Raw genomic sequence first — 23,608 nt, 5'->3', positions numbered from 1 at the left:
AACAATCCACAACAGACAGTCAGTGTGTCTGCTTACAAGATATGCAGGAAAGTGAAGAACCCATGGAGAATTGTCTTCCAACAGAATTAGAATAAAGGAAAGGAAATTACTTTTTCTGACTAGACAACAGAAGGGATTAATGTATCATAGATATGTTAACTGTTGAGCTGGCCCTTGATATTTAAGTAGCAAGAGAAGAAGAGATAAGGATATTATGGGTGAAAAGATTAAAGCCAAAACCATGGTGATGGAAATATCTTTGGTGAAGGATGGTATTATTGAGGGAGGAGTGGATGCAGAGAGAAATTCAAGGGGTATTAATTTGAACAAAATAGGAGTTAGGGCCAGGTTATTCTGCTAACTAATTTGTTCTTTCTATAGAAGCAGTAGAGACCCATCAAAGATCTTTAAGTTGGGCAAGAATTAAATAATATCAAATGACTTAGAGGGGAAATATTGATAGCCTTTTGAAGGAAGACAAGAGATAATTGAGACTAGAGTAAGAAAATAAAAGAGTAGGAAGGTAACTGTAATAAGAGATAAAGGTCTGTATGTAAATTAAGAAGGTTGCAGATATATGTCAAATCTTAATTGGCAGGACTTCTTGATTATTTGGATTAAAGGCAAGAGGGTAAAATTGGAGATGCTATTCAAGATCCTAGCTCTGTAAAGGAGAAACTGATAATACTGTCAACCAAAAGAAGCAGAAACAACAAACCGATCAACCAACCAACAACAAAACACACAACAGAACTCTATATTAAAGGGGAAATTTAAGGTCTATTTGGAGAAGGCAATGGCAACCCACTCCAGTACTCTTGCCTGGAAAATCCCATGGACAGAGGAGCCTGGTGGGTTGCCATCTGTGGGGTTGCAGAGTTGGATACAACTGAAGCGACTTAGCAGCAGCAGCAGTTAAGGTCTATTTATAGATACATTTATTGTCCCATGCCTGGAAAACATCTAGCTATAGATGTCAACTACATAGTTTCCATTTTCATTTTATCTGGGGCTAAGGGAGAAATGAAGGCTGTATTTGCAGACAAACATTCTAAATAGTTGCACAGAAGATCATTGGAGAAAGGACTCCCACTACTCTCTGCTGTTACCATCTTACATTCTTAACAATATCTCAACAAGGAGCTCTGCTTTTTCTTTTAGTACTGGCCCCACAAATTATGGAGCCAGTCCTTATGACAGATCTTAATTTCGAAGGCATTACTAGTTAGTAATATTTAAAGTTACTGTAGTAAACATACAAAATAAAAATATAAGTTGAAAAAAACATATTGTTCTTTTCAAGATACAAATTGATTCTGCTACCCTCAACTTCTATAGTACAGGAACTCTTCAACAGCTATCATTGCTGTTAGGCAAAAGAAACAAGCAAGCAAACAAACGAAAATAATTATTCTCTCCTACTTAGTTCTTCATGGTGTAGCTACTAACTCTCCAGTCTCATCTTATACCACTTGCCCTCTCAGACACTCCAGCTTTTATTTGATGCCTTAGCTAATCCTCCAATCTTGTCTTCCATATCAACTTTGTTGTTATCTCTGTTGGGAATACTCTCTTCACTGGCCCCTATTCACACCCACACATATATCCATTCATATTTTTTAGATCATATTTTCAACATGAAGGTATCCAATCCCTACATCTTCTCTCATCAGAGATAGGTCAGGAGCTCAATTTAACCCTAGAACTATGAATCATTCTAATATAGTATTTCTGAAAACATTCAATTTATACATTTATTTTCAATATCTGTTTAATGGCTGTTTTTTCTGTGGTGTCTAAACTTCATAAGGATAGTTGCTGCTTGTGGTTACAAGGTTGCATAGCATCACATAGCATAAAACCTAGGGCGTCTTATTTCTTTTTTCAACTTGTGTCTCCCACATTGGCAGGTAAATTCTTTACCACTGAGCCTCTTGGGAATCCCACGTTATGTATAATGATTCCATTAAACGACCCTAATGCTGGGAAGGATTGGGGGCAGGAGGAGAAGGGGACGACAGAGGATGAGATGGTTGGATGGCATCACTGACTAGATAGTCATGGGTTTAGGTAAACTCCGGGAGTTGGTGATGGACAGGGAGCCTGGTGTGCTGCGATTCATGGGGTCGCAAAGAGTCGGACACGACTGAGCTGAACAGAATTGAAATATTTTAGACAAAATAATACACTTTACAGTACCAAATGGAAAAAAGTAATATACTAGTAATAGACATGGATTTGATCCCTAGGTCAGGAAGTTCCCCTGGAGAAGGAAATGGCAACCTACTTCAGCATTCTTGCCTCAAAAATCCCATGGACAGAGGAGCTTGGTGGGCTACAGTCCATGGGGTTGCAAAGACTCCGACAGGACTGAGTGACTAAATAACTACAATTATATTGAACAATTTTTTTGGAAAAAAAGTTAGACTAACTTATACATACATATTATACTGTGGTTTGCAAAAATAATGAATGACTATTTCCATTTGTATTATAAAGTTTATACAAAATAATGAATAACTTATTATTCAAAATAATAATATTAGTTAGTTATGTTCCACAAATTATCAATAACTTTGTCAAAACTGATCTTCACATTGTAAGTGCCACAGATAATATTGCTTGATTTTTAAATTTTCATTGCCTCATAGATGGTCAATAAAGATATTCTGTCAATTTTAATTATGGAAGTTTTTAAATAAAAACAAACATGCAGTGATAATAATTGAGGTTTTAAGAAGTGGTCATATTTTCTAAAAATCTTGAAGAGAAAACTGACAGCATTTTGTGATGAAGTAAAATTTAGATACGGGGGAAGGGCAGGGATTGAGGATTATTTCACGATTTTTGGACTGAGCACCAAGAAGTTACTATCATCTTCCAGGAGGCTTTAGGTAGAGTCAGTCAGGTGGAGTGAGGGAATTACAAGTTCGCTGTTATGCTGCCATGTTGGAGATTTTTATTCACCAACCAGATAGAAATCTGTCCAAAGGGACATACTATCTGAATTGAGGAGGGTGGCTTGGGCTGGAGACAGGATTTATCATTAGGATACAGCCATAAAACAGGAGGAGATCAAGTGAGTAAATTTTGATTAAGAGGACCAAGGAGTAAACCCCAAATAACTAACAGTGAAAGTGAAAGTGTTAGTCACTCAGTCCTGTCCGACTTTTTGTAACCCCATAGACTGTAGCCCGCCAGGCTCCTCTGTCCTTGGGATTTTCCAGGCAAGAATACTGGAGTGGGTCACCATATCTTTCTCCAAAGGATCTTCCCCACCCAGGCATTGAACCTGTGTCTCCTGTGTCTCCTGCATTGGCAGGCAGATTCTTTACCACTGCACCATCTGGGAAGCCCAACCAATAGTGAGAGGTGAAAAAAAAAGGAGGGGATGGATAGGGCATGAGATATGTCAAGTAATGAAGAGTACCCAGTGACCTGCAAGTCACTCTAAATATTGTGTGCAAGAAGCAAGTGTCAATTCTGTTGGCAGGTCATATAAGATGGATACTGATAATTAACCATTGTTATTACTATTGTGACCTCAATAATATTAGCCTGAATGGTGTGAATATATAAAAGAACAGGAGGATAAGATGGTACTATAAGTATGGGCACTACAAACAGAGACAAATGTATTCAGGGGAGTAAAGAAATGAGGACATTTTTGATAGTAATCACTGAGGGCCTGATAAATCAATCTCTATGGATTTAAGCAGATAGAAAAGCTGAAGGCTATAAAGATATAGGGTAGATAAAGTGGGAAGGGCAGTTTTCTGAAACTGGGACACATACATAGTGGTTTTAAAACCACCTAGCTTTACAAACCATTCCTAGTTTTTAAAGGAATCTCCACACTGTCTTCTATAGGGGTTCTATCAACTTATATTCTCAACAACACTGCAAAGGTGTTACCTTTCCTCCACATCCCCTCCAGCACTTATTGTTTGTAGTTTTTTTAATGATGGCCATTCTGACTGGTGTGAGGAAATGTCCTTATTGTAGTTTTTATTTGCATTTCTCTAATAATGAGCAGGTCAGTTTTCATTCCAATCCCAAAGAAAGGCAATGCCAAAGAATGCTCAAACCACCGCACAATCGCACTCATCTCACACACTAGTAAAGTAAGGCTCAAAATTCTTGAAACCAGGCTTTAATAGTACATGAACTTGAACTTTCAGATATTCAAGCTGGACTTAGAAAAGGCAGAGGAATAAGAGATCAAATTGCCAACATCCGTTGGATTATCAAAAAAGAAAGAGAGTTCCAAAAAAACATCTATTTCTGCTTTATTGACTATGCCAAAGCCTTTGACTCTGTGGATCACCACAAACTGTGGAAAATTCTTCAAGAGATGGGAATACCAGACCACCTGACCTGCCTCCTGAGAAATCTGTATGCAGCTCAAGAAGCAACAGTTAGAACTGGACATGGAACAACAGACTACTTCCAATTAGGGAAAGGAGTATGTCAAGGCTGTATATTGTCACCCTGCTTATTTAACTTATATACAGAGTACATCATGAGAAATGCCAAGCTGGATGAAGCACAAGCCAGAATCAAAATTTCTGGGAGAAATATCAATAACCTCAGATATGCAGCTGACACCGCCATTATGGCAGAAAGCAACAAACAACTAAAAGGCCTCTTGATGAAAGTGAAAGAGGAGAATGAAAAAGTTGGCTTAAAGCTCAACATTCAGAAAACTAAGATCGTGGCAACCGATCCCATCACCTCAAGGCAAATAGATGGAGAAACAGTGGAAATAGTGACAGACTTTATTTTGGGGGGCTCCAAAATCACTGCAGATGGTGACTGCAGCCATGAAATCAAAAGACTCTTGCTTCTTGGAAGAAAAGCTATGACTAACTTAGATGGCATATTAAAAAGCAGAGACATTACTTTGCCAACAAAGGTCCATTTAGTCAAAGCTACCGTTTTTTTCAATAGTCATGTATGGATATGAAAGCTGTACTATAAAGAAAACTGAGCACCAAAGAATCGATGCTTTTGAACTGTGTTGTTGGAGAAGACTCTTGCAAGTCCTTTGGACTGCAAGGAGATCCAACCAGTCCATCCTAAATGAAATCAGTCCTCATATTCATTGGAAGGACTGATGTTGAAGCTCCAATACTTTGGCCACCTGATTTAAAGTACTGACTCATTGGAAAAGACCTTGATGCTGGGAAAGATTGAAGGCAGGAGGAGAAGGGGATGATAGAGGATGAGATGCTTGGATGGCATCACAGACTCAATGGGTATGAGTTTGAGTAAACTCCGGGAGTTGGTGATGGACAGGGAGGCCTGGCGTGCTGCAGTCCATGGGGTCACAAAGAGTCGGACACGACTGAGTGACTGAAGTGAACTGAATAATGAGCAATGCTGAGCATCTTTTCATGTGTTTATTAGCCATCTCTATGTCTTCTTTATGGAAAAAATTCTGTTTAGGTCTTCTACCCATTTGTTTGATTGGGCTGTTTATTTTTTTGATGTTGAGCTGTAGGAGCTGCTTATATATTCTGGAGATTAATCCTGTCATTTGTTTCATTTGCAGTTATTTTCTCCCATTCTGATGGTTGTGTTTTGCTTATTGTTTCCTTTGATGTGCAGAGGAACATTTGTTTAAGTCCCATTTGTTTATTTCCATTGCTCTAGGAGGTGAGTCAAAGAGGATCTTGTTGTGATTTATGTAAAGAATATACTGCCTATGTTTTCCTCTAAGAGCTTGATAGTTTCTAGTCTTACATTTAGGCCATCTTTAGCCCATTTTGAGTTTAGTTTTGTGTATGGTATTGGGAAGTGTTCTCGGGGAGACGCCACCTTACTCAGAGTATGGATGTTCTGAATCAAACCCCACTAAATCCATAATTTGAAGTAAAAGAATGTGCAATCATATTAAACAATGCAATGATTCAGTTAGATAAAGAGTGCTAATTTCTTAGACATTCTGAACTCAGTCTCCTCCTTTTCTGCTCTGAGTGTTTTTCTTATCTTACTACAAAAAGGGTCCAAAGTAACAGGTAAGTAAGATGGAAAGATATTAGAAACAGCTATAAGGAGACTGCTTACGTTTACGGGTTCATTCTTTTGGATTTCTTGTAGCTCTAATGAACTCAAAGATTTCAAGTTTTCTCTCCAGAAAATTGAAGTATTTTATTAAATGTAGTATTAGCAAATTTTATGGAAATGGAATGAAATCTATGATTGTGTTTGTTTATTTGGCACCTTGCTTATTTGGTAATAGTAATTTTGGCCAATTGTTTTGTTAATTTGGTTTGCTTTCTTTTGGTGGGGAGACTTGCAATACTAGTAAACTATTATTTGAAACACTGACACTAAGCTTTATTCTGTGGCCATTAGAGACTTAGAGACATAATTGTTTTAAATAGCCATGCTAATTCAAATTGAGACTACCACTGAAGAAATGGCATAGAGCTCCTTTAGAGTCCACTGGAAAAATCAGTTTAAAAAATCTCTCATATTATAGGCCTTGAATAGATTTAGTTCAGCTTGCAATAAAAAGAAAAAAAAGACTATATATATTTCCTATAAATAGCACAGATTTTTCTTTTTTGGGGGTTTCTTTCAATTACAGTCATATAACGAATAAATGTTAAATATTTAATTTCAATTATTCTAAATATATTTTCCTATTGTGTTTTATCTCTAGGATGTTTAAAAAAAATAATAAGGACTTGGGCAACTGAGGTGCTCTGAGGAGGAAGACATACCAGTAGAGGTGTTCAGCTCTGGGAACTTGCATATTGCATACAAACATGGGAAGTGGATATTAGTATATCTATTAAAAATAGGAAATACAGAAAAGTGGCCACTGAATTCCTCTCCTGTGCTCCCATGTTGAGAAGGACTTTTGTCACTGTTAGCCACTAGACTTTTACTTCCCAAGAAAATCCAATTTATTGCAGATGAAGAAAACAATAGATTACAGTCTGACAGTGGTTAAGTATATTCTAATTTTCTTCCTTTTTATAGCAACTGATAGTTTCAGGATTCCATAAGGACGTTTCAGAAAAGAAATTTTAAATGCAGTGACAATATTATATGATATGATGTAACAAAATAGAATAGAATGGAACAGAATAGTGGTTGAGTATATTAGATGTTCATATGGGCATTATGTGAAGAATAGACTATGAGATGAGAAAGTCAGTCAGCAAACATGTAGAACAAACAAAATTAATGAACAAATATCTCATAAATAGTAAATTAGTATTTCTGATACTTCTGTGTTACTGACATAACAACATTACAGCCAATGGACTGATTAGCCATTCTTTTCTCTTATATGCAAAAATATTCATAATTCATTTTTATTGTGTATGCAGTTGTTGTTTTCAATGTTACAGAATGAGGAGGTAATAAGCAACATTCTTGATGGAGAGAGCTGGACTTCTGATGAGATACATAGCCAATTACCTCTCTTCACCCATCCATGTCCAGTGCTTTTAAAATAATACAAAAGAATATAGACTACTGGACAATAGAAAAACTGTTTTTATAGTGACAGGTTCAGTTTAGTTCAGTTGATCACTTGTGTCTAACTCTTGGCGGCCCCATGGACTGCAGCACACCAGGCTTCCCTGTCCATCACCAACTTCAGGAGCTTGCTCAAACTCATGTCCATTGAGTCAGTGATGCTATCCAACCATCTCATCCTCTATCATCCCCTCTCCTCCTGCCTTCAATCTTTCCCAGCATCAGGATCTTTTCCAGTGAGTCAGTTTCTCACATCATCTGGCCGAAGTATTGTAGTTTCAGTTCAGCAACAGTCCTTCCAGTGAATATTCAGGACTGATTTCCTTTAGGACTGACTGGTTGGATTGCCTTGCAGTCCAAGGGTGTCTCAAGAGTCTTCTCCATTCTCAAACCAGGTTTCCAAAAAACATCTCCATGAGGGGTAGAAAGAGGTCTCTGTGAGTATGGCCTTGGGCCCTGTCTCCTCAATTTCCTAGAGTTGCTTTGATTTATCTGTTTTAAGATCTGAGGTTTTGGATTATATTTCAGTAGAATAAAAGATTCCTTCGCCTAAGGGCAAAGGAGAAGCCCAAGCAAGATGGTAGGAGGGGCAAATTCACATTTAGAATCAAACCCCATTCCCTCCAGAGATGCTCAGAGGGCTCAAACAAACCTTGTGCACACCAGGACCCAGGGACCCCACAGAGACTTGAGACAGAACTTTGTTTGAGCATCTCCTGTGGAGGTACAGGTCAGCAGGGGACTGTCGCAGGGAAAGGGGCTCTGGGTACAGCAGACTTGGGTATGTCATAAGCCCTCTTGGAGAAGGTCATCATTAAACCCACCAAAGAGCTGCCAGAACTTACATAGGACTAGGAAATAGACCCTTGGAGGGTACAAAAAGAAACTTAGAGGGCACAAACAGAACCCCATCATAGAGCTGCCAGAACTTACACAGGACTGGGAAATAGACTCTTGGAGGGCACAAACATGGCACATGAGGATCCAGGAAAAAGGAGAAGTGACCCCACAAGACACTGAGCCAGACATGCCAGGGAATGTCCAGGAGTCTCCGGCAGAGGTGTCGGTTGGTGGTAGCCTGCTGCGGGGTTGGGGCCAGTGAGTGTAGCAGTGTGTCCATGGGAGCTTTTGAAGGAGGATGCCATTATCTTCATAACCTCCACCACAGTTTGGCCCCAGGTAAATAGCAAGGAGGGAACACAGCTCCACCCATCAACAGAAAACTGGATTAAAGAAATAACTCCAGAAAGAATGAAGAGACAAGGCAAAACAAAAACAGTACACAGTTGTGGATGTAACTGGTGATGGAAGCAAAGTCTGATACTGTAAAGAACAATATTTCATAGGAACCTGGAATGTTAGGTCCATGAATCAAGGCAAGTTGGAAGTGGTCAAACAGGAGATGGCAAGGGTGAATGTCGACATTCTAGGAATCAGCGAACTAAATGGACTGGAATGGGTGAATTTAACTCAGACGACCATTATATCTACTACTGTGGGCAAGAATCTCTTAGAAGAAATGGAGTAGCCATCATAGTCAACAAGAGAGTCCAAAATGCAGTACTTGGATACAATCTCATAAACGACAGAATAATCTGTTCATTTCCAAGGCAAACCATTCAATATCACAGTAATCCAAGTCTATGCCCGGACCGCTAATGATGAAGAAACTGAAGTTGAATGGTTCTGTGAAGACCTATAAGACCTTCTAGAACTAACACCCAAAATAGATGTACTTTCATTATAGGGGACTGGAATGTAAAAGTAGGAAGTCAAGAAACACCTGGAGTAACAGGTAAATTTGGCCTTGGAGTACAGAATGAAGCAGATCAAAGGCTAATAGTTTTGCCAAGAGAATGCACTAGTTATAGCAAACACCCTCTTCCAACAAGTCAAGAAAGACTACACATGGATATCACCAGATGGTCAATATTGGAATCAGACTGATTATATTATTTGCAGCCGAAGATGGAGAAGCTCTATACAGGCAGCGAAAACAAGACCAGGAATGAGTATGGCTCAGATCATGAACTCCTTATTGCCAAATTCAGACTTAAACTGAAGAAAGTAGGGAAAACCACTAGACCATTCAGGTATGACATAAATCAAATCCCTTACGATTATAGAGTGGAAGTGACAAATAGATTCAAGAGATTAGATGTTATAGACAGAGTGCCTGATGAACTATGGAAAGAGGTTTGTGACACTGTACAGGAGAAAGGGATCAAGACCATCCTTAAGAAAAAGAAATGCAAAAAAGCAAAATGGCTGTCTGAGGAGGCCGTACAAATAGCTGTGAAAAGAAGAGAAGCCAAAGCAAAGGAGAAAAGGAAAGATATTCCCATTTGAATGCAGAATTCCAAAGAATAGCTAGGAGAGATAAGAAAGCCTTCCTCAGTGATCAATGCAAAGAAATAGAGGAAAACAATAGAATGGGAAAGACTAGAGATCTCTTCAAGAAAATTAGAGATACCAAGGGAATATTTCATGCAATGATGGGGTCAATAAAGGAAAGAAATTGTATGGACCTAACAGAAGCAGAAGATATTAAGAAGAGGTGGAAAGAATACACAGAAGGGCTGTACAAAAAAGATCTTCATGACCCAGATAATCATTATGGTGTGATCACTCACCTAGAGCCAGACATCCTGGGATGTGAAGTCAAGTGGGCCTTTGGAAGAATCAGTATGAACAAAGCTAGTGGAGGCAATGGAATTCCAGTTGAGCTATTTCAAATCCTAAAAGATGATGATGTGAAAGTGCTTCACTCAATGTGTCAGCAAATTTAGAAAACTCAGCAGTGGCCACAGGATTGGAAAAGGGCAGTTTTCACTCCAATCCCAAAGAAAGGCAATGCCAAAGAATGCTCAAAGTACCGCACAATTACATTCATCACACACGCTAGTAAAGTAATGCTCAAAATTCTCCAAGCCAGGCTTCAGCAATACGTGAACCGTGAACTTCCAGATGTTCAAGCTGGTTTTAGAAAAGGCAGAGGAACCAGAGATCAAATTGCCAACATCTGCATCGTCAAAAAAGCAAGAGAGTTTCAGAAAAATATGTACTTCTGCTATATTGACTATGCCAAAGCCTTTGACGGTGTGGATCACAATATACTGTGGGAAATTCTGAAAGAGATGGGAATGCTAGACCACCTGACCTGCCTCTTGAGAAACCTGTATGCAGGTCAGGAAGCAATAGTTAGAACTGGACATGGAGCAACAGACTGGTTCCAAATAGGAAAAGGAGTACGTCAAGGCTGTATATTGTCACCCTGCTTATTTAACTTATATGCAGAGTACACCAGGAGAAATGCTGGGCTGGATGAAACACAAGCTGGAATCAAGATGGCCGGGAGAAATATCAATAACCTCAGATATGCGGATGATACCACCCTTATGGCAGAAAGTGAAGAAGAACTAAAGAGCCTCTTGATGAAAGTGAAGAGGAGAGTGAAAAAGTTGGCTTAAAGCTTAACATTCAGAAAACTAAGATCATGGCATCTGTGCCCATCACTTCATGGTGAATAGATGGAAACAAAGATAGATTTATTTTGGGGGCTCAAAATCACTGCAAATGGTGACTGCAGCCATGAAATTAAAAGACGCTTACTCCTTGGAAGAAAAAATATGACCAACGTAGAGAGCATATTAAAAAACAGAGATATTACTTTTCCAACAAAGGTCCATCTAATCAAGGCTATGGTTTTTCCAGTATTCATGTATGGATGTGAGATTTGGAGTATTAAGGAAAGCTGAGTGCTGAAGAATTTATGCTTTTGAACTGTGGTGTTGGAGAAGACTCTTGAGAGTCCCTTGGATTGCAAGGAAATCCAACCAGTCCATCCTAAAGGAGATCAGTCCTGAATATCCATTGGAAGCACTGATGTTAAAGCTGAAACTCCAATACTTTGTCCACCAGATGCGAAGAACTGACTCATTTGAAAAGACTCTGATGTTGGGAAACATGGAAGGCAGGAGGAGAAGTTGATGACAGAGGATGAGATGTTGGCAGGCATTACCAATTGTATGGACATGAGTTTGAGTAAACTCGGGAGTTTGTGGTGGACAAGGAGGCCTGGCATGCTACTGACCATGGGATGCACAGAGTCCGACATGACCGAACAACTGAACTAAACTGGGAATAAAAGATGGCCATACTCAAAAATATTTTTAGACCTCTGCCTTCTCTATGGTCTGCTTTGTTGTCTTTGACGATATAGTAGCTGGATTGATTCATTTATTTGCCTGAGGTTCTTTTAAAACTGTAGATTCCTAGATCTTACCCACAATCCTATTGCCTCAGAAACTCTAAGGACTTGTAGCTTTATACACAAATCCCAAACAGTAAAGAGAACTAATTTGGTTACATGCCTCTACCACCATTTCTCTTTCTGATAGGAGGAAATCAGTGTCTTATTTGAGGAAGTGTTCTTTGTACTACATAGGTGTCAAAATGGACTAAATGTCTCTTAAGAATTCCTTTCACTCTGCAGCTGATCGGCCGCTGTCCCAAGATGGCAGCAGCGGTGGCGCCCGGTAACCTGAGGCACGGTCCAGACTGCTGAGTCGGGCTCTGCGCGGCTGGCAACAACTGGGCAGGGCCAAGGGCCAGAAAACGGGGGGCAGTGGCCTCTGTGTGCCCCGCGGCCGGGGTTAGGCTTTGCGGTGGTGGCGCTGGGGAATGCTCGTGCTGGGCCCAACCTCTCTCTCAATTTAGGATGGCAGGCGGCCCACGCCCCTGGCTCCCAGGCCATGGCTCTGAGGTAGCTCAAATTGTCTGCTGGAGGATACAGGTGTAGGTAAATCAAGTATTGTGTGGCAGTTCGTGGAAGACAGTTTTGATCAGAACATCAACCCAACAATAGGACCATCTTTTATGACCAAGACTGTCCAGTACCAAAATGAGCTACATAAATCCTTCATCTGGGATACAGTTGGACGAGAACGATTTCCTGCCTTAGCACCAATGTACTACCAAGGCTCGGCTGCAGCTATCATTATTTACGACATCATGAAACATTTTCAACATTAAAGAATTGGGTAAAAGAGCTTCGGCAGCATGGCCCACTCAACATTGTAGTTGTCATTGCAGGAAATAAGTGTGATCTTATCGATGTAAGAGAGGTCATGGAGAGAGATGCCAAGGACTATACCGACTACATCCATGCAGTCCTTGTATGGACCAGTGCGAAGAACAAGATAAACATAAACGAACTCCTTATATAAATTAGTCAAATAATTCCATCCACTGATGCCAGCCCATCTTCTGGCGGCAGAAAGGGCTTTAAACTCTGCAGAGAGCCTTTGGAGCCTAAGGTGAGCTGGTGCTGACTGGGCCTCGGCCTGGGGCCCCCAGACTTAGTAGGTGGTCCCGACAGGTAACAGGAGGTCTGGGCCCCACCTTCAGGGGTCGCCTGCCAGTCTTGGATCTTTTTTGGGCAACAGGAATTCACAGGAATTGACTGGTTCCGTCTCCTCTTCAGACTGCAACAGTAATAAGTCAGTCCGTGGACTTCCGTCCTGTAAAGGATCTCTGTGTACACAGGGGCCGCATCGTTGGTTCCTGACGTTGCTGAGAAGGAATGTACAGTTGTGTGAGTGGTAGGATGAGATCACTGAGTAGCTTTGTAGTCAAGATTCTATGTCACATTTGTAAAGGAAAAGTTAGCACTTTCACGGTTCTTGAGGGGAAAAAAAAGTCCCTGTGGATACATTCCTTCCCTTGGGTGCCATTGCCCATTGCCACATTTAGAGGAAATGATAGCGTTTAAAAAGTATGCAGTTACCACCCTGGAGGGATGGCAGTTAGGACTGTCTGAAGCTGACGTGGGTTGTTTCTGAGGCTGATGGAGAGGCACCCATCCACGCCATCTCTGACACACTTTCCGTTGGGCGCAGTAGCCCAGGACCCTGTCGCACACGTATCCCCAGGCACATTACTGGCATCTTTTTAAGTAAGCTCTGTCGATCAAGATGGTGGTGGTATAGAGGCTGCCTGGAACATGTTGAATTGCAGAATTATTTTAAACTGACTAGCCGTGTTTTCCAATGAGAAAATAAGCCCAGAAATGCTGTCCATTTTTTATTTGACCGAGCTGTCTTGGTAGGGGAGACAGCTATCTGTCGCTTAGCACCTGTAAAGTTGTAGTCATATATTTATGAGACCACTGCTTACAGATTGTGAATTCTGTAAATACATTAATAAATTCTATGCTTCATTAAAAAAAAAAAGAATTCCTTCCACTCTGAAACTCATTAATATCACAGCCAGTGCTTTCATATATCTGACAGGATAAAATAACCAGCTGTATGGAAAAGTCGTACATAATATATCTTTAACAATATGTTTTGTCTCACTTAAAAGATTACAGTAACTAAAAGGCAGAGAAGATCTGCATATTTAACAATATATTTTGGTATTAAAAGGGGGAATATTATTTTTTTTAACTGTCATAATTATTAACCTGCTTTTAAATGAGATGGCAATACATTCAAATGCATGGCACAAAATTCTTATAAAAGAAAACAAGGTAATACTGGTGAATGTATTTTCTTTATGATCTGGGGTCATGCTAATACAAAAGGAAAAAAAAAACATATGCCAAAATGAAATATCTGACTTAATGAAAAAATAACTACCACATATAGCAATCTTTGGTTTTTTATATTCCACATATGAGTGAGATCAAATAGTATTTGTCTTTCTGTAACTTATTTCACTTGTCATAATGCCCTCAAGGTCCATCTATCTTGTCCAAATGACAAGATTTCCTTCTTTATCATGCCTGAATAATCCATTTGTACACCAATTCACTCATTTGAAAAGACCACGATGATGGGAAAGATTGGGGGCAGGAGGAGAAGGTGATGACAGAGGATGAGATGGTCGGATGGCATCACCGACTCAATGGACATGGGTTTGGGTGGAATCTGGGAGTTGGTGATGGACAGGGAGGCCTAGTGTGCTGTGGTTCATGAGGTCGCAAAAAGTCCGACACGACTGAATGACTGAACAGTAACTGGACATCAATTCTACATCTTGTTTATCCACTTATCCTTGGTAAATACTTAGGTTGTTTCCATATCTTGACTGTTGTGAATAATAATGCAATGAGCATGGGAGAGCATATATCTTTCTAAGATAGTGATTTAATTTCCTTTAGATATATGGCCTGAAGTGGGATTTATGGATCAAATGTTAAATCTATTCTTAATTTTTTTTGAGGAAACTCCATACTATGTTCCATAAAGGTGGTAGCTTTTCAAGTACTATTGGTCATTTGCTTATCTTTTTTGGAAAAAAAAAAAAGTTCAATTCCTCTGTCCTTTTTTTAAATAGATTTTTTTCTTCCATTGTGCTGGATTTTTTTTTAATATATATTTGGATACTAATGCATTAGATATATGATTTGAAAATGTCTTATCCCTTTCTTAGGTTACCTTTTAATTTGGTTGATTGTTTCTGTGGTTGTACAGAAGATTTTTAGTTTCATGTAGTCTCATTTATTAACTTTTGCTCTTGCTGTTGTGCTTGTGGTATCATACCCAGAAAAATCAGTGTTAAGAACTAATTTCAAGGAGTTTTTCCCTATGCTTTCTTCTAGGAGTTTTATGGCTTCAGGTCTTGTAAGTCTTTGATCCACTGGGAAAAACTTCTTTGATTTTTATACCAGTCTTATCAGAAATACATTATTAATCTCCTTTTATATCTGAGAAAATGAAGCCTCAGAAAATTAAAGTGACTAAGTCAATGGTAAGTGGCAGGATGTGAAGCCCAGATAGCATTCAGTCCCATCATCTTAGCTGTACTGCACTGAGCAATAGAGTGAGAAGAAAAGCCAAACCACGAAGTACAAAGATGAAAAAAAAACTGACCAGAATATGTCTTCTAATTTTAGTTTCTACACATTTACAAAAACAAAGTGAAATCATGTTTCCAAAATTTAAAAAAAAAGCAGCTTTACTGTTGTGCTATTTTATTTGTTGAAATATAGGAAATTTTATAGTTTCAGTTTAAGCTAATATGATATTCAATGAGTAATTTTAGAGGCACTAAGATAGTATTCTACTAACCCTGGGAAATTTCCAAGGTGCTCAGTTGTTGCTATGAATCATATGGATCCAAGATATAAAAGAATGTGAGAACAGTGAGTAAGGAGACAGATAAAAACCCAGATGATGGGTTTCTGCAATGTATTTCTGCAATCCTGAACAGGCTGTGTTTCACAAACTGTATTTCCTCTGTCTCTGCTTTCCTTTCTTCCCCACATTAATCTTTCTCCTTAAACTTATTTTGATATGTGTACATGTTTGAGGGTTCTATGGAAAGTTCTATTATACTACTATTTATAGTTTTATTTGAAAATCATCTGTTTATTCGTTGGTTTCAGTAGAATGAAATGGTCATGTTTCTCACTTTATAGCCATTGACTTAATGTTTCCCTTAGCAAATCTAATATATTCACTTTATATTGTGTTCTTCAATTTTGCAGTTCAAATGCATGGCCTTCTATTCTTTGAGGATAAAAACTCTCAAGACATTTAATATCTATGATTTAGACAGTGTCATCATTATTACAGTGGCATAGTAGGAACCAATGAAAATATCAGAATACTTACAAAGCAATTTTATATACATAAGAGCACTGAAAGGAGATCATGTGGAAATAGCCTAAAATATTAAATCAGTCTCCAGTTTGGCAAGGTTAATATTTTCTGCCCCGTGTCTTGTAGGATGAAACAAGTCATTTATCATATATGATGGCTCTAGAAATACTTCAGAACCATGAAAAACTCTTGTAATAGTGCATTTATATCTATAAAGTGAAAATGGAAACAAATCTATACCTGCAAATAATAGTCTATTATAATAATGAATGACCATTTGGGGAACTAGACTGAAAGTTTCAAAGATATATATATATATATATAATTTTAGATTAAAAAGGGTGGAAACACAGTATTAATAGTAAAATCAGGTTGCTGAGTAAAAGCACTGAAAATATAAGGTCATTTTAACCTTTCACTCCCAGTGTCTTACCAAGAAGCAGGACTGGTGTTTTCACCCAGAAGGCATCATTGAACCTATTTAAACAGGGCCCCCTCTACTCTGTTCTCATGTAATATATATTCCTTAAACTCCTCTGAATTTATTAGAACAATACTTGTTCTATCTCTTTCCTTAGATTATACAGAATCAGTACTTTTTTCTTTTCCCAACAGAGCAGTTGCGTCTTATGAGCCAAATGTTTGAGCCTCATAGAAGCTGTGCTAACCAAGATGTAAAGGATGAGTTCCACTTCAATAGAAATGTGTTTGTGAATGTGTTTTTATAAGAAGAGCTATTATATGAATTTGCATATGGTCTGTAATACGTCTAGCATATGGTCAAACTATCACTATAGAGCATACTGGTAACTTTCAGAAAGGGTTCTATATATGTTTAATCAAATTGACATGATTGTACCATGATTAATATGAACACATATGAGAAGTGCTTTACCCAGTTAATGCATTTATTCATTCATTCCTTATCCTACTTAAATATTCAAGAAGGTAATCTTGCTTTGTTAGACACATCTCCCTTTTCTGCCTCTTGAAGCTTATAAACTACGTTCTGCTTATGCAAGTACACGTAATTTTTGCATCTGGTTATTATAATGCATTTTAGGGGAGGCAAGTGAGGAAAAAAACAAAGAAGTTACATATATATATATGTTGAAATTTTCTCCTACTACCAAGAAGTCATTATCTTAACTGCCCCACCATGTAGTCCTCCCTTTTACACCTAGACAATTCAATTTACAAGGCTTCCCTGGTTCCAAAGCAAGAGACACAGGTTAATCCCTGGGTTGGGAAGACCGTCTGGAGAAGGAAATGGCAACCCACTCTAGTATTCTTGTCTGGGAAATCCCATGGACAGAGGAACCTGGCAGGCACAGTCCATGGGGTCACAAAAAAGTAGGACATGACTTAGCAACTAAACAGCAACGACAAAATTCAATTTACACCCAAGTCACTTTTTACATTCAAACAATATAAAAACTTTATATTCATACAACAAAACTACATTTACTAGAAAATACTTAAAGATTTCTTTACAACTTTCAGAAGTATTCAGCAAATATTACTTAAGCCCCTACTGTGAGCCAAGGATAGGAGACATACAAGGGTCACTCTTCTCTTTGCCTTCCTAGTGTGGGATTTTGCTTTACTACGTGTAAGAAACAGACAGACGGCAGCGTGGAGGGGAATGCCATGAAATGAATAAAGATAGCAGATGGGACCAGAGCTTCTCTCATCCATTTCTATCTTTTACAGTATTTTGAGAGGTAGTAAATGTGTGTGTGTGTGTGTGTGTGTGTGTGTGTGTATACACACATATATATTTACAGCAGAAATATGTTAAAAAGTTTGGTTTGTCCTGAATGATAATAACAGAAAGACAATGAGTAATTTGTCAATATGTAAAAATCAGAATATTTTATATAACAATCCATATTTCTAGCTTATCTGGAAAACTTGAAGGCAGCTGGTCCTAGATCCTACAACCAAGGTATTCCCTCTCCTCACATTCCTTATTCACCATGCTCCACCCACTTACATCACTGACTTAGCTTCTGTTGGTGAGGGTTTTCCCCAAACTGCCAGATCAGAAAACCATCAAGACTCTGGACTAAAAATACATATCCCCAGCTCATCCTCTGGAGATTCTGGTTCAATATATAGAGAATAATGGTAGACTCTAAATTTTAATAAGCATCTTATGTGAGTCTTTGTATACAAAGTAGCTGGGGAAATGGTACTGCAGGTGTTTCAGTTTGCAGCCCCAAGATGATTGAGAACATGCTATTAACCTCACAATAAGAGTTGGTGATTTCAACACAGTATTAATTTACGGGAGTTTAATAAATGTGAGACACAGGAGATGCAGGTTTGATGCCTAGGTAGGGAAGATCACCTGGGGGAGAGCATGGCAACCCACTCCAGTATTCTTGCTGGGAAAATCCCATGGACAGAGGAGCCTTTATCATGCCATTCCCCTGCACACTACTGTCTGTTTCTTACACATAGTAAAGCAAAATCCCACAACACCAGGAAGGGAAAGAGAAGAGTGACCCTTGTATGTCTCCTATCCTTGGCTCATAGTAGGGGCTTAAGTAATATTTGCTGAATACTTCTGAAAGTTGTAAAGAAATCTTTAGGTATTTTCTAGTAAAAGTAGTTTTGTTGTATGAATATGAAGTGGTGAGCTACAGTCTGTGGGTTGCAAAGAGTTGGACATAACTGAGGTGACTGCGCATGCATGCATACAAAGCAGTAATGGTAACAGTAAAGATAAACACTATCATTCACTGAACATATATTCTCTTCTGAGAGTTATGTTAATAGTTAATTCTATAAAAACATATTACATTTATACTCGCACAGTATATAATTGACTCTTCACTATGTGCTAATATTAATCCTAGCACCTTAAATATTATTTCAATGGTGTCAGTACTACTTTTCTCTCATTCAGAAAATGAAAACAAAGCTCAGAAAAAATATATATACACTATATTTTTAATGTTCTACAATTTGTACACATAAATATTGAATTTGAACCTAGGTAATATGACTTCAGAACTAACAACTCCAAACAAAATCCCACTGCCCTATTAGAACAGATAAGAAATGATATCACAAGGAATAAATATCCAGGCATAGTGGTTAAAGGTGGATTCATGCTTATGTGACCTATGAATTCTTGCTCTCTTCAGAGTTTATAATTAATTCTGCAGATATCACTGCAAAATAAGGCATGCTGCAGTCCATGGGCTTGTAAAGAGTTGGATACGACTTAAAAATTGAACAACAGAATCATATTATAGACTTTGTCCCAAGAAGATCTAGAAGAAACATATTAGTTATGCCAAAACAAAGAGACTAAATTTATATGGAAACTATGATTTGATATTGTATGTAAATTCACAAAATATAGAGACTGTAGCCCCCTGAAAGTTTTATTACAATAAAGTTAATTATATCCAATTTAAAGTAGAAAATATATCCATTGTTTTCAAGCATGTAAAACAATTATTAGACTCATTGCCAAATTACTGAGTTATTATCTTCAAAACTAAATGCATCTTTCTCTATTTCTTCCAGTATTTAATATTGCATGGATGTTTAGGATAAACCTTATTTTGCTCTCTGTAGTTGTTAACCCCTCTCATTCTTTCTCTCTCCCCTCCCCAGCCCATCCCAGTCTGGAGGCAGGGAAACTTCTTTATACTTTAAATTAAAAATATGTCTCTAGAGTCTGGAGTCTCCTGAAGTGTGGGCTACTTTTATTTTTTCATGAATATATTGTGCATATTAAATCTGCATACCAAATTGTTTCCCTTAATTGTCTTCTGGTAGTCTTACTGTCAGAGCAGATCTGGAAGGGAAGGTACTAACAGGATAGGAAGTGATGGTCAGCTCCTCCACCAAACAAAACCACCACACAGTGAGAGCACCCACGGGTCCCACTCCAGATGGACTGATTCTGAGCTTACATTTTCGAGAGAGACAGAGAGGATATTGGGGTGGGCAACTAAGTGACTTTCTTATGCTTCTCTGTAGACTGTCCCACTCTGTCCTGGAAATATCTGTACAGTGTTTGCTATTCTGAAGCCATTCTATCAATTCTATAGATAGAGAACATTTTGTCTAGATTCTGGAATTTCTATTAGTATTCCTATAGTTGTCTCTGACTTTACTGTCTTTAATGTATGTCTTTATTTTACTGAGAAGCTGAGAAAGTCTGTCAATTGTTTCAAGATAAATCTATCCTAGGAGTTCTTAAACCATTTGGTTTGGGGGGTTATTTCTAAGATACTAGTTCTACTCTGAGGTTGTTGTCCCTCTTGAGACTCTCCAAGATTATTTATTTAGTGTGAACCAGGGCCAGATGTGCTTCAGAATGTCTGCCCCTGCCATCTTTTGAACAGCTGTATCATAGGGCTCTCTGTTTTGGTCTGTCAAGTGGGATAAAAATAAATGTAGAAATGATTAAAGATTATAGAGCTAATGCCTGGTACTCATCTAAAGAGCATGCTAAATTATTTTATTTAATCTTCACAACAATTCTAACAGTAAAAAAATTATAATTATTTCTGCTTTAATGATGAGAAAGCTGTGGCTTTGGGACTTTATGTAATCTACTTAGTAAGAAACTAAGAGACAAAGAGTCAAATTTAAACTTCAATTTTTGCCTAAATTCAAGAGCTGGACTCTAATTTACATGTGTAAGTGATGAGTTTGTATCCATACCGAACACTAACATAAGAAAAGACACACCAGTAAGGAGAGTGCTTGTATACTGCTTTGGCTAATCAGAAAATGCAAATAGTCTACAAAGTCCCAAAATAGCCAATTCTACCAATAACAGATGAAAAATTCTTTGGGGAAAATGTAAACTGTTTTGATAACACAGGTTATTTTTCAGTATTTTTATCTAAGAATCATCCACTTATTTTTTATTAGGAATATATATCATAAGATGTTGTCAGGGGAAAAAAAAATTAGAACTCAAATCTTACTAAAAATCCCTAAATACCCAAAAGTCAACTTCAATATGTATACCACCATTAGCATATTATCATCAGAGAAAATATTCATAGGAGAGAGAAATATAGCATAACAGAGGTTTTTTGGTTTTTTTTTTTTCCTTTAGAGATCAGAATTATGACAGCTCTCATTGCTCATGTTAGAAAAATCTAATTTCACAGCCAGTTTCAAATCCTGCTGTTTCAGCAGAGCTAACAGAGATATGTGAATGAGTCAAGTCCGTCCTTATTGTAAAGCAACTATGGAATCTGTGATTGCAATATCCTTCATGGGCAACTTTTATTGCTAATGTTATATATCTTAAAATAAATGGGATTTCTATGGTGCTGGGCCCCTAAAAGTAGTAAGATACTGGAAGTGACATACATACCTACAAAGGTTAATGCCTCTTGCCAGAGAGGCATTTAACTGAATGTCTCAATTAAAATATTGAGAAAGTAGATTTTCATAAAGACAGCATGAGAATAGGGTGGACAAGGTAGATAGGAGCTGAATTATACTAACATCTTATTAGAGAAGCCTGGAAATTGAAACTATAACCTTTTACATTTAAAAATTGGGGAGTCTGAATTTCTGAACATAGCAAAATTTTGCAGTAAGTAGGTTTGTTTTCTTGCATTTCCAAGGAAAAAATTTATCTTCAGCTTTGTATAAAATAAGAAATAAAATATATAGACTCCTTTACATTTTGCTCTTGAATAACCTACAAGGAATGTGGACAAACAATGTATCAAATTCTCAGTAACTGACAGGTTTGAGTAGTAGGATTTCATTTTTGACTACTGGCTTGCAAATATTGTTAAATTACATTCCTAATGAACATGGCTTAAAGATTTGTGATGTTGAAAAGCAACAGTGTCACAGTGGAGAATATTCATAGGTTTATCAATGCTCAAACGAATAAATAATTAAATTACACAAGCATAAATTATGTTCAATCTCTAAATATTTCTGTTACTTGTAATAAAGATGACACACAAATCTACTTTTTAAACCTAAGAACTTAAAAATAAGCATTTTTATTACTAAATACTTATAAAATTTGGTTTTAGTTTCCTAATACTAAAATCTATTCTCTATTCTTTATTCATTTATCAGTAAATATATAAATAGTAAAATCTTAAGTCATAATTTTAACCCTGTCTTATGAGAGAGGTGTCCCTATTATGACTCAACTAATATTATTTTCATTATAACACTAACAGTTATATTTAAGATAAATATTTCTAGAACATATAGAGGGGCAATATATAGAAATTAAAGTAGAACATGCAGAAGAAGAGTACATTATATGAGAAAATGATATTTATGCATATATCAACAGATGATTAAAACAGAGTAAACAACATCAGTCAATCAAATGTAGTGATCGTTGGAGAGGATGTGGCACCAGTTATGTTCATCTGTATTTTCTCCAATACCTCTCCCAGTATCTTCCATATAGTGAAAGTTCAATATACATTTATTAAGTATTTACTGAACATTTTCTATCTTTCTAGAACTATGAACAAGTTAGTCTATTATTTCTTACATGCAGCACTACAGTCTATTAATTTACATTCTGACGCTATCAAGTTTTAAAATCAATTTTGTAAGTGCCACTGGAGTATGTATTCACCATCATTTGAATGGTTTAGTTCAGTTCAGTCGCTCAGTTGTGTCCGACTCTTTGGACGCCACTGACTGCAGCACTCCAGGCCTCCCTGTCCATCACCAACTCCCGGAGCTGACTCAAACTGATGTCCATACAGTTGGTGATGCCATCTAACTATCTCATCCTCTGTCCATCCTCTTCTCCTCCCGCCTTCAATCTTTCCCAGCATCAGAGTCTTTTTAAATGAGTCAGCTCTTCTCATCAGGTGGCCAAAGTATTGGAGTTTCAGCTTCAACATCAGTCCTTCCAATGAATATTCAGGACTGATCTCCTTTAGGATAAACTGGTTGTATCTCCTTGCAGTCCAAGGGACACTCAAGAGTCTTCTCCAACACCACAGTTCAAAAGCATCAATTCTTCAGCACGCAGCTTTCTTTATACTACATCTCTCACATCCATACATGACTATTGGAAAAACCGTAGCCTTGACTACACGGACCTTTGTTGGCAAAGTAATGCCTCTGCTTTTTAATATGCTGTCTAAGTTGGTCATAACTTTTCTTCTGAGGAGTAAGCATCTTTTAATTTCATGGCTGCAGTCACCATCTATAGTGATTTTGAGCTCCCAAAAGTAAAGTCTGTCACTGTTTCCACTGTTTTCCCCATCTTTTTGCCAGGAAATGATGGGACCAGACGCAATGATCTTAGTTTTCTGAACGTTGAGCTTTAAGCCAACTTTTTCACTCTCCTCTTTCACTTTCATCAAGAGGCTCTTTTGTTCTTCTTCACTTTCTGCCATAAGGGTGGTGTCATCTGCATATCAGAGGTTATTGATATTTCTCCCAGTAATCTTGATTCCAGCTTGCGCATCTTCCAGCCCAGTGTTTCTCATGATGTACTCTGCATATAAGTTAAATAA

The 23,608-nt window shown here is 37.8% G+C and overlaps 2 pseudogenes across 2 annotated transcripts in view; one reads left to right on the top strand and one right to left on the bottom strand.

Annotated features, from left to right (window-relative positions):
• The window catches only part of LOC145509217 (protein CFDP2 pseudogene), an 837,797-nt pseudogene that overhangs the window by 488,639 nt on the left and 325,550 nt on the right, over positions 1-23,608 (bottom strand). The window lies entirely within an intron of this gene.
• Positions 8,474-12,830, top strand: LOC145516052 (ras-related protein Rab-22A pseudogene; annotated as a pseudogene).

Source organism: Giraffa tippelskirchi, chromosome 1, assembly GCF_054371585.1.
Source record: "Giraffa tippelskirchi isolate mGirTip1 chromosome 1, T2T-mGirTip1v1.2.pri, whole genome shotgun sequence".
Classification (NCBI taxonomy): domain Eukaryota; kingdom Metazoa; phylum Chordata; class Mammalia; order Artiodactyla; family Giraffidae; genus Giraffa; species Giraffa tippelskirchi.
The sequence above is the reverse complement of the archived record's forward strand: the minus strand, read 5'-3'. Positions and strand labels throughout refer to the sequence as shown.